Source organism: Camellia sinensis, chromosome 10, assembly GCF_055761805.1.
Source record: "Camellia sinensis isolate YWXY chromosome 10, ASM5576180v1, whole genome shotgun sequence".
Classification (NCBI taxonomy): Eukaryota; Viridiplantae; Streptophyta; class Magnoliopsida; order Ericales; family Theaceae; genus Camellia; species Camellia sinensis.
In genome coordinates this window covers 145,878,359-145,894,367 of record NC_138970.1, presented here as the reverse complement: position 1 = coordinate 145,894,367, position 16,009 = coordinate 145,878,359, and the positions used below count along the sequence as shown (strand labels likewise).

Here is a 16,009-nt window from a genome sequence, read left to right as displayed (position 1 = left end):
AAACTTTTAGGACTAAATGGTTCAACTTTTCAGAAAATAGGATTTATGGGCAAATTTTCCTAAAAAAAACTGATTTTATAAATATTGACGTGACATTTACAATAATGTTATTGTAATGAGTTTTGTTTCTTGATTTTAATTTTTTAAAATTAAATAACAATTTTTTATTAATAAATTATAAGTTGGAGAATAAAAATCATAAAGTAATATTTTAAGTAAATTACATTAATATCTTTGGTGATTTAGATAAAATATAGTAAATCTTCCAGTTTTAACATAATTAGATCGACTTGTCCTCTAAGCATCTCCAACCCACTAGGCATATGATGCTTGTTAGTCAAAATGCCTAATGTGACTCACTTTTTTCAACTCCAATGCACTAGGTATATGATTAGGTATTTTGGCTCAACTCACATTCACTAGCTACATGTAGCTAGCCTTCAAGGCTAGGCAAAATGTATTTAATCATTAAGATTATTTTCCTCCATCTTTGTTGCTGACGTGACATTCTATAAAGTTAATAGTATTTGGATGAATATCTAAAATAAAAAGCATGGTTGGAGTAGAAACATATAATAGTTGACAGGCAAAATAAAATGTATACTTTATAGTAATATTTAGATAGGTAAAATGCCTACTAGACTAAACAAATTGAAAGCAAATAGCATAAAAAAAATAAGAATAAATGTATATTTAAGTATAAAAACAATGATAATATTTTTTTTCCTCATTCATATGACTAATGAAATAAATTATTGATGAAAATGAACTAAAAGTAATATAAATTAAAATATTAAGATAGTCTAATATAATTATGTAAAAATTGTGAGAGAGTGTCGGTTTTTTTTTCTTCTAAACTTTAAATTAGGTTAACGTAATTAATTTTTATTTTTACAATCAAATTTTTTTATTAAAGGGACTCAGACTTATCTATTTAGAATTTCTTAAGTGAGTGATTGTTTGGTCGAGATTAATTTGTGTAGTATAATATTTAGATTAATTTGTGTAGTATGAGATTTATATGGACTCCATATAGAATGTGGTAGAAATTAATTTCTGAGTAATTTTTAAGTTAATGTGAATAAATTTGTATTATTTTTTAAAAAAAAATAGGATTTTCCAAAATCTTAATATTCGAAGGGTTTAGGCTTTGAGAATCGGGTGTTTGTTTGGTTCCTGAGAAAATAACCAGGCATACACCATCCACGGAGCGTACCGTAGAGTCCGCGGTCACTCGCCGATGGCATTCTCAGGCACTTTACCTCGACAGCACCACCCTTCTTCGCCGCCCGAAACTGGACTAAACTTCCACTCCGTTTCGTCACCGTTAGTCGCCGAAACTTGTGTCATTGTTTACACTTCACAATCGAACCAGGTAAGCTTTTCCTGTGATCAAACAGACTTCGACCCATATTGGGTCAGACCCAATATACCTAATCGATTCAGTCGTTTCTTTATATATGGATGTGATTATGGAAAACTAATGGGTGTTTTGTTACTCGGTTAATGAGTTTTTTTTATATTCTTTTAGCTGACTGGGTTGACCCAATTCGTTTGTTGTTTGATGATTGCTTGCTTATCAGCAAATCTGAGGCATAAAGTTTGGAATTTTAATTTGTGCCGAATTTGCCAATGTAAATGAACTAGTATAGAAACAGAAAATGGAACTACAATGTCTCTTTTGTGTTCGAATAAATGTCAAAAAGAAGTAATTTTGGACCCTGGGATTTTTAGTATATTATTATTAGCACTATGTTTGGAAACCTAGGAGAGAAAAGAAAAGAAATGATGACTTAAGTAATAAAGTAATAAGAGAAAAGAAAAGAAAAGAAAAGAAATGATTGTGATTTCTCTCTTTTTTGTTTGGATAAAGAAGAAATAAAAGAAAAGAAATGATTGTGATTTCTCTCATTCTTGTTTGGTTAGATTTCATTAAGAGAAAAGAATAGAAATTATTTTATGTTATATTATCAAAATAACCTTTTTATATTTTCAATCATTTTATTTCTTTTATTTTTATAGGGACAAAATTGGTATTATAAAAATAATGGTTTCTTTTCTCTCCCAATCTCTCCACTTTTGGGAAGGTTGAAAATGAGGCTTATAAGAGAAATGAGTTTCTCTCCATTTCTTCCCATTTCTCTCTACTTAGATTATCCAAATAAATAGGAGAAATACATATCACTCCGTTTCTTTTCTTTTCTCTCCAAATCACTCAATCCAAACATAGCGTAGGTGTCTGTTGAATCATAATTTCCCATTGAAATTGTAGTGTCTAAAAAGCTTGGTCTTATAACAGTGTATGTTGATGCACATATTGGAATCATAATTTCCTGTTGAAATTGTAGTGTGACTAATGGAAATGTTGTTTGTTTTCTAGCAGGAGTTTGGTGTTTGGAACCATGTTGAAGCAAGCATATCACAAGTTATGTGCTCATAGAGGTGATAAAATTAGGCTTTGTTTGTATTCACAAACAAGAGGTATTCACTGTGGCCAAGTACACTCTTGAATTTTGTTTTGAGGGTACGGGATATATTTTTCTCTTGAATCAACTTTCTATAGAATATGGATCATGATAATTTTTTTTGGCACCCTAAAGCTGACTATTAATGCAGCAGTAGCAATCTTTCAATTAGTAAATTTTATGTCTGTTATGTTTTTTGGGGGGCAAAAGTTGCCATTTTTATGTTAGTTTGAATTGTGTGTTTAGCTATGTTCAACAATTTTTTTTTTTTTTTAGCTTGATTTCCAATAATTTGATGTTACTGCTATTGAGTCCTTCGCAGTGTTCATTCTTGCCATTGTTTTTGGACACAGTATAGACGCTATTGTGCTTTTCTCTTTTCGTAATGTATTGCTATTGCCAACCTTAGAACCAAGGAAACATTGGCGAGGTGAAGAGAACAACATGCCAATGAATTTTTTGGGATCTGAAAGAACTGTTGTGGATAATGAGTAATTTGTTATAATGATCAAATCAAGTAGTGTGGCAAATACGAGTCTAGAAAGTGAATCCAGTCCTTATAATATGAAATATGGCCTGAAAATCTTAATTAACCGTATAAAACATTGTTAATATTCACATCCGAGAAACTGCAAGGTAAGCCGTGTGAATAGGATGCCATTTTACATCAACAAAGTTGAGATCCTCAGCCAATTTAGCTACGTCTTGCTTATGACTTAATATAATAGTTAAAATCATTGTGAGTTTTGAAAGATTTTGTTAGCTACTCATTTTCATGTTGATTATAGTTCATTGAACTTGACACTCCAGGAAAACATCTAAGAATCATGTTATAACTATGTTGAATGAAGATTTATTGTAGCATAATAGATTTGAGATGCAACAGCTAGAAGTCTGGCTTGCATTTCAAATAGCTATGCAAATTTGAAAAGGTTGGTGTCGTAGTGGTCCATTTTCCCCCTCAAAAAGCGCTTGTTATTGTTGAGGAGTGAATTGGTTTGCTTTTACTCGGTTGAAGCATCTCCGCTATTTTTTAGGTTTTTTATGTTCTTAAAATTGTTAAAGCACTCTTGTTCTAGTCACTTACAACTTCTTGATTGATTTAACTTGCTTCTGAAATCTCCACTCTTGCTCTGAAATTTTAATATGACAACTTAAAACCAAGACAACTGAGGGCAGTGATTTTGGCACCCAAGTTGTAGTCAAAGGTAAAATGATTTTATTATCAAGGATAAATTACATTGACCTCCCTTGAGGTTTGAAAAATATGCCAAGCCCCCCACAAGTTTGGCATAATTACACTATATCCCTATGAATTTCATTCATGCAACACTTTTCATCAGTAATTAGTAATTCGTGTAGTTGAAAAAAAAAATTGATATTATGATATGATTTATGAAGCATAGACACCTTTCTAGAGGTCATGTACAGGCATCCTACACATGTTGGACATGGATACGCTCTGGACAAGTGTCAGACACGCTGGAAAGAGTTAGATACGCTGGAACACTTTGGACACACTGCGGATACATGCTGAGAACACGCATGGGACACGTTGAGGACACGCTAGGGACACGTTAGGGACATGCTGAGTACTATTTTTTTCAATAAAAATTATTATTTTTTTATTTTTTTACTAAAATAGCATATCTAAGGTTGATAAATTTGATAAAATTAAATATTTGACATGAAATATATATTAAACATTTAAAAATATACATATAATAAAAAAATATATTTTGAACGTGTCCTTAACGTGCCGTGCCCTACATTTTTTTGAAAATTTACATGTCTGCATGTCTGTATCGTGTCACATGAGATATGATAATATCATAACATTTACACTATATTTTGTCACTGATTATTCATGTGTTTACACACCAACTGCATTAGTTATGCTTGTTTTAGCCTTACTAAAAGAGTGTTTAATGTAATTATGATAAACTTGTTGAGCTTATTTTATTTTTATTTTTTTCAAACGACAAGGGTGATTAGTGTAATTTACCTTATCATCAATAAAACAAAAATCTTACAGGCTCTAAAACTTGTACAATTTGTTGTGAAAGAATTTGAAGTTTTCTTGTTCAAAATCTGACTTTGATGTATTTGTCCCTTTTTATATCTTTAACCCATTTTATAATTTCACAGCCTTCTTTGGGACCAAGAAGCTTTTTTGGGGTAGAGGATTATCTCGACGATGACAATAGCCGACCATACACATACCAGAAGGAGAAGAAGTCGAAGAATACAGACAAGCACGTATCCTTCAAACAACGTACAATAGCTTACATGGAGACATTTATGCTTGACGTGTTCATATCTAAACGCTCCGTTTTGGTCTCGTTCACTCACAGGGTGACGAGCAAGCAAGTTGCGGTTGCTGGTACCAACTCCAAAGACATCAAAGCCGCACTCAAGTCGCGATCAGATATACCGGCGTGTTTGGCCGTACGACGGATTTTAGCAGAGAGAGCACAAGAAGCAGATGTCTACACAGCTTCGTATACTCCGAGGGAGAGGGATAAGTTTGAAGGGAAGATAAGAGCTATTGTTCAGTCTCTCATTAACAATGGTATTGATGTTAAAGTTTTTCTTGATTGATTTTTTATTTTTTTTTCCTTTCCAAAGCTCAAGTTAGGATCTTTGTGTTTCCTTTTGAAGTGTTTTTAGTAACCCTTTCAAAGGTGAAAGTCCCTTTGGTCCTGTTGTAGTCTTTTGCAGATCCTTGATCAATGAAATGAAGGAACACATATATGCATTCATGATCTTCTATAAATGTGAACTCTTGTGTGTGGGGAGTTATTTTCCAATTCATGTTATTTTAAAATAAATTTTCCAAATATAAGTTGTTTTAAAATTTGAGTGAAAATTGAAACAAGAGAAACTAAAAGGATTGAATCATAATTATTACAGGGGGTCTCCATGAGAAATTTGAGTGATTTTTTTATTTATTTATAATTAAAGGTAAAAATGTGTAATTTGTTTTATAATTTTTTTACTCCATTGTCTCCAAAACAGACTCTTGTGACCTACACATACTTTTTATCCAAATTTGTATTTAACAGTGAGTGAGAGGAAGACTATATTAAAACATGAATTGAAGTATAAAGATTTTATGTACTTGTTTACTATTAGAAGATGTGGAAACAAAATAAAATTCAAATAACAATCGAAAATATAATTTATCATACATTGTCAAAAACAGAGATAGGGGAAGATTTCTGAGACTCAATCCCAATCTTTAAATGTCTAATGCGAAAAATTTTAATTTTTTTACGTAGGTTTAACTTATATCATACGTGGTGTGTCATTTCAATTATAAAGAGACATGTAATTATTTTCTCTCACTTTTTCTCTTATATTTTAGACAATAGTTTTATAATAGTTTCGATCTAATAGATGGAGGACTTCTTGTTTAGTACACAATTACAAACGGATCTATTTTTTTTCAGAGAATTGTAAATTATAAAATTATAAAAATGCAAATGACTAGTTATATAATTTCCAATTCCTGCAAAAATTTTAAAGTACAACCCTACGGGCCTATAGGCCCATCTTAGGCCTTATAATTAAAATACGGGCTCAAGCTGTCTAACCCATGTAATCTCCGAACCAGCCTCGCAGCCTACAGCACTGAGTTGACTCGCCCAAGTTCCGAAACTCATAACTCAGTCAAAACCCTTCTCGTTCTCTCTCTCTCTCCCTGCCCTTCAACTGAGCTCTGAACCCTAGAGAGAGATAAAAATGGGAAGGAGAAGAAGAGGCGGTGGATCGCCGCCGTCGACGGACTTCGAACGAGTCCTCCGCCGGCACATCGAGTCCTGCAACAGGCACAAATACGCCACCGTCGACGAAATCGTCAGCCACCTCTGCTTGAACTTCCCAGGATACAGTCGTTAAAAGCTCCAACCTTTCACAACTATCGTTCAAAAAACCCTAGAACATATCAAATCGACGAGCATTACATTAAGCAATCAAGGTCGTCCGTCCACATCAAACTTCGTCTTCGACGACGACGACGAAGAAGAAGAAGAAGAAGAAGAAGAAGAAGATGATGTTGATGAAGATGAATCTACTCGTAAGAAGGTGAAGAGAATCGACGCGAGTGAGGAGAGGTTGCAGCGATTGGAAAATCAACACATTCGAAGGAAGCGAATTGGTATCATCGATCAGTCGAGTTCTTCGTCTGAATTGGAATCAGAATCGGCAGGCGGTGCAGTGTCGACATCGGAAGACGCGATTTACGGTGAAAAATTGGAGCCAGAGTTCGATTTGATGAAGTCGATGCTTCGTGCGAGTTATAGTGAATCGAAGGATGCTGAAAAATTGAAGGAGAATGTGGAGGTGGAATTGGTTGTTAACAATAAGGCTGATGATAAGGTTGATTTGCTTGAAGGAGATATGAAAAGATTTGAAAAGGTTTGAATGGTGATGGCAATGGCGATGGTAGTGGTGGTGAAGAGGTGAAAGAAAAGGATGGGCCAAGATTCAGGGATTTGGGTGGGATAAGTGGAGTTGTGGAGGAATTGAAGATGGAGGTGATAGTTCCATTGTATCATCCGCAATTACCGAGGTGGCTCGGATTGAGGCCGATGGCGGGGATTTTGTTGCACGGTCCGCCAGGTTGTGGAAAGACGAAGCTTGCTCATGCCATTGCTAATGGGACTGGTGTTCCATTCTATAAGAAATTGGTCTCTGGTGTTTCAGGTATTAATTAGTGTTTCTATTCGATAATATATAAATATTTTTCTACTTGGTTTAGTTTGATTAGTTTCACCAAAAAATTTCATGAAATCCAGGCAAAAACAAGTTTTTCACCAAATTTGATGAAAAAGCTCTAGGATAAGGTTGGAGTTTCTGAAAAGGATTTTGATGAAAATTTTGACAGAGTAAGGATTGGTGCATTCAATTTTTTCACCAATCAAGTTTTTTGTTAGTTAATTTTGATTAAAAAAAACTAATGGAGCATCCCATATGAGATTAAGCTTTTAAGTTTTAACCAATTTTTTAACCAATTGATGAATAAAAGAGGTAAGAGTATCTATCTCCAATCCTTTATCAAATCCTTCGTCAAATTTAAATTTGATGAATTTTTTTTTTGAAAATGAGATCCAATCCTTTCATCAAACTTTTATCAAATCAAGTTTTCATGAGATGGAAATTGTTGCATATTGCTGGCTCCAAGAAACCATTTACTGGTCTTCTTGCTTCCCTGGGCTCAGCTTTGTGATGGAGAAGCTTTCTAATGCTTATAATTATCGTATTTTTTGTGGTAAATATTTCAGGTGTATCGGAAGAAAACATTCGGGATCTTTTTATGAAAGCACATAAAACAGCACCATCTATTGTATTCATTAACGAGATTGCTGCAATTGCTTCAAAACGAGAGAAATCTACATAAGGAGATGGAGAGAAGGATTGTGACACAGTTGATGACTTGCATGGATGAATCACACAGGCTTGTACAACCAGCTGATGCAAACACAAATGTAGAAAGTTCTGATTGCAGACCAGGCTATGTTCTTGTGATTGAAGCTACCAATAGGCCTGATGCGGTTGATCCTGCATTAAGGAGGCCTGGACGATTTGATCGTGAGATTGTCTTAGGTGTTCCAGATGAAAATGCAAGGGTTGAGATTCTTTTTGCTCTAACACGCAATCTTAGACTTGAGGATGCTTTTGATCTTGTGAAAATAGCCAAGTCCACGCCAGGGTTTGTTGGGGCTGACTTGGTGACTCTAGCTAACAAGGCTGGTAACCTTGCTATGAAGAGAATTATTGACAGAAGAAAGTCTGATCTATTTGGAGAACCTATAGATGTGGATCATACTGAAGACTGGTGGAGGCATCCATGGTTGCCTGAAGAGATGGAAAATCTTAGCATCACTATGGCTGAGGTATCTGGATTTTTTGAATGAATGCTATCGAATGTTATTAATATTTCGAAAATGCAACATACTTTTAATTTTGATGTTGCTTCTTCTCAATACATGTTTGTCTTATCAGTATCATCCTTTGGAAGAAGTATCTTCATTTTCTTCATGATACTTCAGCGATCTAAATTTTAGTTGAGTTTAATGATTTAACAGTTCCCTTTTGTGCTTCAATGGGAAATTCCTGTAGTCTGAATGTGCATGTAATTGAACATGTAGAATTGCTGGATGCTGTATAATGGTTTTATGATGTAGCATTTTTCATATCTGAAATTGAGATTGACTACTTATTTTGTTGTCTATACTTAAAAATAATTTTTGTTTTAAATTTTGAATGAGTTATTTTGTGATTGATTTACTGATAAAATGATGGCCATCACAAAACCATGTTACCTGCAGGAAGCAACTAAAATGGTTCAACCCTCTTCAAGAAGAGAAGGATTTTCTGCCATTCCTAATGTTAAATGGGAAGATGTCAGAGGGCTCCATTTGTTAAGGAAGGAGTTTGACCGTTACATAGTTAGGCGTATAAAATATCCCAGGGATTATGAGGTAATTGTTACATTTAAATGTCAAATTATAAATCACCGTCAAGATGGTGCAGAGGGAAACCAACATAAGGGTAGAGTAGAGAGTCATCCTATGTTTTTGACATCATAAAGTTTGTGTTCTTAGATTTAGCTGGCATTTTTAGGGATTCAGGGTAGATCTAGAGACAGGATTTTTGCTTTATGGACCTCCAGGCTGTGGGAAAACATTGATTGCTAAGGCTGTTGCCAATGAGGCTGGAGCCAATTTCATTCATATCAAGGTTTGTCGCTTTATTTTCACTATCCAATCTTTTGTTTAAACATGCTAATTTCAACTGTAATTTCTAAATTATGTTCACCGGTAAAGGGCCTTGAACTTCTGAATAAATATGTTGGTGAAAGCGAGTTGGCTGTTAGGACAATATTCAGCCGAGCAAGAACATGTGTCCCGTGCATACTTTTCTTTGATGAGGTAAGTGGCTTGTTACTGTTGGTACTATCCCCAATATTTCTGACTTAAATTATGAAAATATGGACCTCTTTCAACATAACAATGATGCATTTAGATAATTATGGAATCATGGACCTCCCTTCTTCATCAAACTTTACATCTACTTTTGGCCATGATTGCAAGATAGGGAAGAACGACAATTCCATACTCCTATCAATGCAGAAAGGACAGAGCCATTCACATCACAAGCACTTTATGTAAATTTTTTATTCATTCATCTCTCTCTTGGGATTTTTTTTCCCTTCTTGGTCTCCATTTATATTTCATAGGACTAAAATTTAAGCCAACTATATAATAGTGTAATTGTATATAGACTGCCCTTTTCAGTTTAACAATGAAGTCTTGTATTTAAAAAAAAAAAAAAAAATGGTCCAATAATGATCTGCACTCTGTTATAAAACATGGGCTGGACAGGGCTTGCTGCTAGTTGAACTTCACATGTTCAGATGAGTTGTTTTATTTTAGCCAAAATCCTTAATGGGTTTGGTTGACAGTTATATACTTATAGAATTGGTCTTTGTATCAGTCATTACTGTCAGAGTTTTTAACTTGTGCTCATCTGTCACTTCAACATCTGCAGGTGGATGCTTTGACTACAAAGCGTAGAAAGGAAGGGGGCTGGGTTGTTGAGTGGCTTTTGAACCAGGTCTAACAAATTTACCTATTCGGTATCTGAATTCACTTATGCTCACCTACTCATCTTATGTCTTTAATGAAATGCATAATGAGTTGGGGAAGAAAACTTTCCGAACGAGAACCAACGAACCACACAAACCACACCGAAACAAATGTCACAAGGATTGGTTTGCTTGGTTTGTGAATGGGTTTTGTGTCACAAAATGAGAATTGCACCAACACTAAGGGACTGAGTCACACCCTAATGCTTCCTTTATCAAAACTTTATTATTAGATTATGGATTTGACAATGAATTCATTTCTTATTATGCAGCTACTGACAGAGCTAGACGGTGCAGATCAGCGACATGGTGTTTACGTCATTGGTGCCACAAACAGGTGATCTCAGTTCTTTTTCTTGAAGTTTGCTCTGATAGCAAAATACTATTGTCTTTTGTCTACCAAGTTATCATATTTGATCTTGCCAAACTGCATACTAGACCTGACGTGATGGACTGTGCTGTGTTACAGCCTGGAAGGTTTGGCAAACTCCTTTATGTCCCTCTGCCCAGTCCAGATGAACGTGGGTTGATCTTAAAAGCTCTTGCTAGGAAGAAGCCTATAGATGCTAGTGTGGATTTAATTGCTATTGGGAGTGATGAAGCTTGCGAAAACCTTAGCGAAGCTGATCTTTCTGCACTGGTTCAACTATATTGTGTTAATTTCATATTTTGTTTTCGAGAAATGCTACCTCCTCTTGGTTTTAAATATCAATACTATATGTAATGGAAGTTTGGTCTCCCGGTATGTATCCAGATACTTGTTTAAAACCATTCTCACTTGCGTCTGTGCACTCAACTCTGCCATTGTGCATGTGAATGCTTGTGCCAAGTGTGGCTCGTGGTTGGGCTTTTCCTGACTGCTCAATTTCTGTTTTTGTCAATGCTAGATGAATGAAGCAGCCATGGCTGCACTCGAAGAGAAACTGACGGCCCAAAGCAGTTCAGATGCTGATTGTAAAAATAAATTGATAGAGAGAGAGCAAGTGAATAAATGAGTATATTGAATTTGTTGTGTATTGAATGTTATATGAATAAAGAGGTACACTCTCCGTTATATAGGAGAGAAAATTACAAACATCATCATGCCAAAAGTGGATCCACTAACCGAAAGTAAAGGCACTAATCTAAAGCCTAAAGCACTAACATAAAATATATTAACAGCCCCCCTCAAACTCAAGGAGGATAGGTACTAACCAACTTGAGTTTGGAGAGAGTAACAAAACAGAAAAATAAACTGATAAATAAAAATTAAAAATGGGATAGGAGACACTGTATGGTTGTGTCAGACCGTTGTAGAAGACAGTTTACGGGGTCATGTCGGACCGTTGAAGCAGACACTGTGTGGTCGTGTCAGATGTAGAAGACAGTTTACGGGGTCATGTCGGACCGTTGTAGCAGGACAGTTTACGGGGTCATGTCGGACCGATGTAGCAGGACAGTTTACGGGGTCATGTCGGACCGTTGTAGAAGACAGTTTATGGGGTCATGTCGGACCGTTGTAGAAGACAGTTTACGGGGTCATGTCGGACCATTGTAGAAGACAGTTTATGGGGTCATGTCGGACCGGTGTAGAAGCTGACCGGAATCAATGTCGGGACAGTTTATGGGGTCATGTCGGACCGTTGTAGAAGACATTGTGGTGGTGCACCAAGGGGGCGACTTAGGGAGTGCGCCATGATACTGTGTATAAACCGTTGTAGCAGGACAGTTTACGGGGTCATGTCGGACCGATGTAGCAGGACAGTTTACGGGGTCATGTCGGACCGTTGTAGAAGACAGTTTATGGGGTCATGTCGGACCGTTGTAGAAGACAGTTTACGGGGTCATGTCGGACCATTGTAGAAGACAGTTTATGGGGTCATGTCGGACCGGTGTAGAAGACACTGTGTGAGTGTGTATATAGGCTGCCCAAAAAATATACATGGATGTAGATATCGAGCCCTCAAAAGTCGTGCCATCAAAAGGCGGGCCCGAATGCATCAAAAGGCGTGCCATGAAAAGGCGTGCCAGTTTGTCGACGAGAAGAGGCGCGCGATGCGCGTGGCTGCCTCGGCTATTTAACCAAGACAGAGCTGAGGCAGAGGCGAAGACAAACAATTGGCGAAAAACCTCTGAAAAACTCTTCGTTTTGCTGAGAAGGTTTTGCTGAGAAGAGACTCTGTAACACTCTCTATAACACTCTGTTGCCCAGAAAAAATGGCTTCGTCTTCCCGCGGGCTGCTTACCCTCTTTCCCGACCTCAACGAGTCCACAGGAGAGAGAACTGGTGCGGTGGCCAGTGAACCTCAACCAAACACTGCTGGGTTTGCTCCGCTGAACTTTCCGATGCGGTCTGTGGAGCAAAAAATGGCGGTGCAGTCGGATGTGGAGGCCAATCAGTATACGTTGAAGGCATGTGTGGAGTCCATGACGGCGGTCACAAATCTGTCGCACCGGCTACAGAGTAGGACAAATAAGGTGCAGCAGTTAAACTCCCAGCTGGCTCTGCTCCAACGCATGTATAAGGATGCGCGAGCAGAGATGAGCGTGCTAAGGGCAGAAAACAAGGAGCTGAAGCGGAAGGCCACCGTGATGTTCCGATTTGGAGGGCCGCCATATGCTGCAGTGGAGGAGCAAAGAATAGTGGTCATGCCCAGTGGAGTGGGAAACACGGAAGCAACACCGGCAAGGGCCGCCCAGGACGGAGGCAAGAAGAAAAGACCGGCAGCAGAGTAGAGAAGGGAGAAGGAAAAAAGTCCCGCCTGTGGGTGATTTTTTGTGTTTTGTTTTGTTTTTTTTTTTTTTTTTTTTGTTTTTTTTTTTTTTTGTGTTTTTTTGTGTTTTTTTGTTTTTTTTTTTTGTTTTTTTTTTTTTTTTTTTTTTGTGTGTGTGTGTGTAAAATTGTGATCGGGGTTGACTCCGGAGATGAATAAAAGCAAATTGGTAAAATGTTTGGTGCTTTTTTTTGTTTTGTTTTTTTTTTTTTTGTTTAAATGGAGCATGGGGATGATGAAACGGTGGGATGAAAGAGAAAAAAAAATATATATATATATATAAAAAAAAAATAATAATAATAAAAAGAATGGGTCAAATTGTGAGTGTGTGGAGAATGATTATTTTATAGGATGGTGTATGGTCAGCATGATGATTGTGGCCAGCTTTTATAAATGTATTTATATATATATATATATCAATAGGACCAAGTGATGTATGCTGCAAATCCGATGAGGAGTTGTAAGTGGGTCATGTGGGTTGATTTTGCTAGCATATGGTAATATGATAATGGCCATACATGTGCTGCAAGCGGGTGGAAAGTGGGAACAAGCGATGATGGAAAGGAAAAAAATAGAAAATAAAATAAAAATTAAAGGTAGGGGTTTGATAAAAATAAAGATGGGAAAAGTGGACTGTTGGTGTGGGGTTGTTGTGTTGTGTATAATAATAATAATAATAATAAGAATAGAAAGTTGGCAAAATGATAAGTGTGCTGGAGTGGAGAGAGAGTTTAAAGTGCATTGGTTAGTAGGATCACGTGGGTTAGTGCATTGTTTAAAGCTGGAACGTTCTGTTTTTTTTTTTTTTTTTTTTCTTTTTCTTTTCTTTTTTTTTTTTTTTTTTTTATCTCAGAATAGCAAACAAAGGTTAGTGGGATTTCAATAGGGGAATATTAAAATATGGGAATATTAAAATAAAAGAGAAGTGAGAAGTGGGATTTCAAATGGGCAAAAGGAAGAGAGAGAGAGAGAATTCAATGATTCTTTTCCAAGCAGAAGCTGCTTTTCTAAGAGTATTTTTTGAATAACCCATTTCTGCCAAGCATAGGTCTGTTATCTTTACGGAAGCCAGGATCGGCGGCGACAAGCTTGGAAATGCGATCGGAGACTTCGAAGGCATGACGAGAACTAGACCAAACGATCTTCATGGCATCGACATCGAACTGAGCCTTGTTCCTCTCATCAGTGTGTGTGTGTGTGATAGTCGAGCCAGTGAGACCGAGCCAGCATCACACAACTGTTAGGAGGCAGCGGAGGAAGGGGGAGACGAAAGTAGGAATTGAAGTTGTCGAAGCCAAGGACACCGTCGCCGCGTTCTGGCAACGCGAGGGAGGAGTGGGTGCCGACGAAGCCGGCGGCGCCTGTGACGAGGATGGAGAAGCCGCGGGGGCGGCGGGGGGTGGCGGAGTGGCGGACTTGTTGTTCCCAGGCGGCGGTGGCGCCGGCGTAGAAGGCGAGGAGGAATACGGGTTTGATCACCCGGGTGGGATTACCATCCCTTGTCGGATCTCCGAGTGTGAGAGCGTCCAGACCCGGATCACTGCCGGCCGTGGCCGCCGGAAATTGATGACGAGGAAGATGACTGCGATTTGGAGAGGAAAGCTATTGGTGAGTGGTGAAGAAGAGTAAAGGTATGTGTTTGTGATATGTGTTGAAAAACTCCCGCGGGCAGCGAAGGCAAGGTTGCCGGCCGGCTGCCCGCCGGAAAGAAAGGAGTATAGGCCTAAATCTTATAGCTCTGATACCATGTAAAAATAAATTGATAGAGAGAGAGCAAGTGAATAAATGAGTATATTGAATTTGTTGTGTATTGAATGTTATATGAATAAAGAGGTACACTCTCCGTTATATAGGAGAGAAAATTACAAACATCATCATGCCAAAAGTGGATCCACTAACCGAAAGTAAAGGCACTAATCTAAAGCCTAAAGCACTAACATAAAATATATTAACACTGATCATCCGATTTCATTGACTATCAAGAAAACACATTTTGAGCAGGCACTGAAAAAAATCTCTCCATCAGTCTCAGACAAGGTTTGGGAGTTACCCTTGCTTAGTTGTTTCTTGATGCTCATGTGTGTTGTCCCCTTATACAGCTCACGTTTTCTCGGCTTTCTAATCTCTCTGTTTTGTATGGGGTGCAGCAAAAACATTACTACCATCGTTTGTCAGAAAGCTTCAGAACGGCATGAGAGTAGATGGGGTGGGAGGATTCCAATTGTTTGGATCTGATTTCATTGTCGTTGTAGATGCCATCATTCATTTCAAGTTGGTGGATACTCTTTCAACCTGTGGTATCTGAGAGGGAAGACAGCAGCCCAACTCGGGAAAAACCAGGGTTCCTTAACCATGATCAATTGCGATCGCCTAGTATTAACTAAAGTTGTGTTGTGGTTTTGAATTTGTAGAAGGGAAATAAATTAGAAAAAAAATGAAATAGAAGTTGAGATTTTTTTGGTTATTTTCTCTTGAAGATTTAAATACAGCCCCCCCTCCCCTGAGGGATATTAGAAGCTTTAAGTGTAATTTAAACTAACGTTGGGTTTGTCAAATATCATTTTTTTATTATTTTTTTATTATTTTTAAGGATAGCTAGTGGTAAATCATTTATTTATTATGTTAAAGATTCACATTTTTAGATCTATAAATTCACTTACAATGATGTGATAAGGAGTTGGCTTAATATTATTGGTGTATAAGAGCATCTCCAACGCTTACTCAAATTAAAATTTGAGTAAAAGTTTGATCCGATATGTTATGCTTTAATTGCTTCATTAAATCTGGTTGGTCATCTAGTTGATTATCCGACCAATCGTCCGGTTTAAAGCAAATTTTCAACAAAATTTTGCCAAGGTAGTCATTCATTCGGATGTTCTATCAATCATCTACCCGGTCGTCCACCAATGGTTGCCTACAAAATTTGATGAAAGGTTTAATGCTCCCTTGATTTCTGGTCTCGCCTTCATTTGATATGGGTTTGAAGTCATGGTTGGAATAGAAAAAAGGAACGTGTTAAGCATTGGAGACGTTCTAACAAATAAAAAATTTACACATATCATGCAACATCATTATACATGCAATCATGAAAATATTTTAAGGGTCTCAAACATTTTTTGTGTGGTATGAAAAATCTTCAA

The 16,009-nt window shown here is 37.0% G+C and overlaps 1 long non-coding RNA gene and 1 pseudogene across 2 annotated transcripts; both read left to right on the top strand.

The window, feature by feature from the left end:
• Positions 1-1,117: 1,117 nt before the first annotated feature.
• LOC114298678 (uncharacterized) lies at positions 1,118-5,241 on the top strand. Its single transcript, XR_014342707.1, has 3 exons — positions 1,118-1,375; positions 2,381-2,498; positions 4,614-5,241. It is a non-coding gene; the product is annotated as an uncharacterized LOC114298678 (long non-coding RNA).
• A 703-nt stretch (positions 5,242-5,944) lies between these two features.
• LOC114298687 (cell division control protein 48 homolog C-like) lies at positions 5,945-15,385 on the top strand (annotated as a pseudogene). Its single transcript, XR_014342701.1, has 11 exons — positions 5,945-7,172; positions 7,751-8,362; positions 8,798-8,950; positions 9,093-9,209; positions 9,296-9,400; positions 10,020-10,085; positions 10,389-10,453; positions 10,555-10,756; positions 11,004-11,069; positions 14,829-14,906; positions 15,017-15,385. The product of XR_014342701.1 is annotated as a cell division control protein 48 homolog C-like (transcript).
• Positions 15,386-16,009: the final 624 nt, after the last annotated feature.